Source organism: Pediculus humanus, genomic scaffold (assembly GCF_000006295.1).
Source record: "Pediculus humanus corporis 1103172107910 genomic scaffold, whole genome shotgun sequence".
NCBI classification, from domain to species: Eukaryota; Metazoa; Arthropoda; class Insecta; order Psocodea; family Pediculidae; genus Pediculus; species Pediculus humanus.
The window spans coordinates 208,923-211,919 of NW_002987483.1; positions in this window are offsets into that span (position 1 = coordinate 208,923).

The window sequence follows — 2,997 nt, forward strand, 5'->3', positions numbered from 1 at the left end:
TGTTGTTGTCGTTTTTAAATTTCTTTCAACGACCTGAAATTATTTTTGAAAAAAAAAAAAAAAAAACGAAAATTTTCACATAAATATTTGTCACACGAAAAAAACTTATAAATTTACGAAAAAATCTTTTTTTTGGGGGGGGTGAGAGGGGGAGGGAGAAAAGAATTTAAACTTTTGTTTTTTAAAAAAAAAACACGAAATTGTTGTTAAAAGTTCGATTGGTGTACGTACACACCTGTTCGTATAACAAAAAAAAAATTTTCCCAATTTTAAAAATGCAACGTGAAAAGTTTTAATTATTAATTTTTTTTTTTTTTTTTATAAAAAAATTCGATTGAATTATTGCGTGTCACGCACGTTATTTTACGAAAAACAAACCTGTTGTCGTACCTAATGTCAAAACAAAATGTTTAAACAAACAAACAAACAAAAAAATTTTTTTATATTTTTGCGGTGTTTAATTTCGTTTTTTTTTTTTTTTGGATTAAAAAAAGTTTTAAAGTTTAAAGTTTAAAAAAAAATTTTCTTTTTATATTTTTCTTGATGGGAGGAAGGGAGGGGGGAACCCCGGTAATGAGGGGAGAAGGGGTAAAGACACGTTGTATATTAAAAAAAAAAAAGGAAAAACTTTTTTTTTTGAAATTACTTAAATTAAATTAAATTTTATACACTTTGTAATTTTGGAAATTTACATCAAGTTTTTTTTTTTTTTTTTTAAATGAATAAAATAAAATAATTACGTAAAAAGGAAAAATCGGAAGGTGGGGAGGTGAGGAGGGGAGGGGAGGGTGAAAAAGGAAGAAAAACTTTTGAGGGGCGGAAAGAAAGTCGAAGTGGTAAAGACGAAATCGACTAAAGGAAAAATATGGGAAAAAGAAAATTCTCTTTTTCCTTCTTGTTTTTTTTTTTTGTTAAAACACAAATTAAGATTTATTGCTGGTGTGAAAGGTTATGTAACGGAAAAAATTTTCCTTTTTGTAAAAATTACTCTCCCCCTTCCTCCTCCCCTCCCCACACAAAAAAAAAGGTCGTAAAAATAAAAAAAAATTTTTCGAATGATGGCTTTCGTCGTCGTCGTCGTCGTTGTCGTTTTTTTTTTTTTTTGTCTTTGTCTTTGTTTGTACAATGAAATTTGTGTGAGTGAAAGATGATGTGAGAAAGAGAGAGAAAGAACGAATAGGAAAGAGAAACAGAGAGAGAAAGAGAGATACAGGAAGAGAGAAACAATGAGAAACGAATAGAAAGTGGGAGAGGGTTAGAAAATAAGAGAAAAAGAGAGAAAAAGTGAGAAAAAAAAGAGAGAGAGAGAGCAAAAGGGAGAATAAAAGAGAGAGAAAGAAAGAGGAAGAATAAAAGAGAGAGAGAGAGAGAGAATCACCACAGTATTAAAATCCTTTTTAATATTATTTTCAATTTTAACAATTCCATAGAAGAAAAAAAAGAAAGAAAATTTCTTTTTAAAATTTTTTCTTCTCCCCCCCCCATCTCCCGTACTACTTTTACGAAAAAAAATTCGAAAAGGAAAAAAAAAACTTTTTTTGGGGGGTAAAAAAAATGTTAACAAAATAAGAAAAAAAAAACGAAAAAAAGGAAAAATGGGGGGAAAAAAGGTTAGCAATCTTCATTAATTTTTTTTTACCCCTCATCGGTCAATTTTACATCATTAAATACCTTTTTCTTTTTTTATTTCTAACGGAAACATATGTTAAATATACATATACACGCGCACGCATGCACGCCCACCCACACACACGCACATTAATTTCAAATACAACACGACTCACAAATCGATAAATCAATTTACGCAATATAAACCACCCTTCCCCCCCGAAAAAAAAACCGTTGAAAGATTTTTCCCGTATCGATAACGATCTGTTATCAAAACGTAATAATAATAATATTTTTCTCACGATAACATATTATTTAATAATCACTTTATAATTATTACCGCTCGACTTTCATCTTTTATATATATATAACATTTATTTTTCGTGGCATTAGAAACCTTTTTGAAAAGAATTTTTAAAATGAAAAATATTACAAAAAAAAAAAAACGTTTTTCTTATTCATTCATCTTCTTATTTTCATTTAATATTATTCAATTCAGCGGATTTTTCTAGAATAATTTTTTTTTTTTTTTACATATATATGAAATATTTTAAAATTAAATGTTGAAACGACGATTCCATTTTAATTTTCCTTTAATTAAATAAGGTAATAAAGTGATTCCATTACCATCACCCCCATCACCACCACCACCATCGTCACCATCACCATCACCATCATCATCATCACCATCAACTTAATCAAATTCATTTAGTTTTGTCAAAATGTTAAAATACAAAATTTGTGTAGTAATCAAAACGTTTAATTACATTTTAATGTTATTATTATTATTATTATTATTATTATTATTATTATTATTATTATTTAAATTTCATTTTATTTCATTCATTCTTTTCAATTGATTCTTTACAATAACTGAGAGAGAGAGAGAGAGAAAAACTTTTGCGATTCACGTCGACGTTCGTCGACGTTTTGACAAATTCCTTCTTTACAACAATAACAACAACAACGCCCAAAAATAAAATTTTAATTAAAATTTTTCGAATTTTATTTCCGGTACGTGGAAGCAGATAAAATTGATTATAGAGTGATAAGAAAAAAAAAATTGTTGATTGTTTAAAAAAAAAAAAATCAAAAGGATAAAAATTGTTAATTTTTCTAGAAGGTAAGGGATTGGATGATGAATAATACAAAACAGTAGTAGCGGATCACAAACCGGATATCAAAGCATTCGTTTTGGATGAAAGTAGAAAAAAGCAGACGACGGAAAAAGCAAAAATTTGAGGAAATGAAAACATAAAAACTCAACAAATTCAATAATGAGCGATTGAAACAATTTGAAGGGGATCCCAAATTCTATAAAAAATTTTATAAACTCCACTACCACCACCACCACCATCATTCTCATCATCAGTACCATTACCACCACCG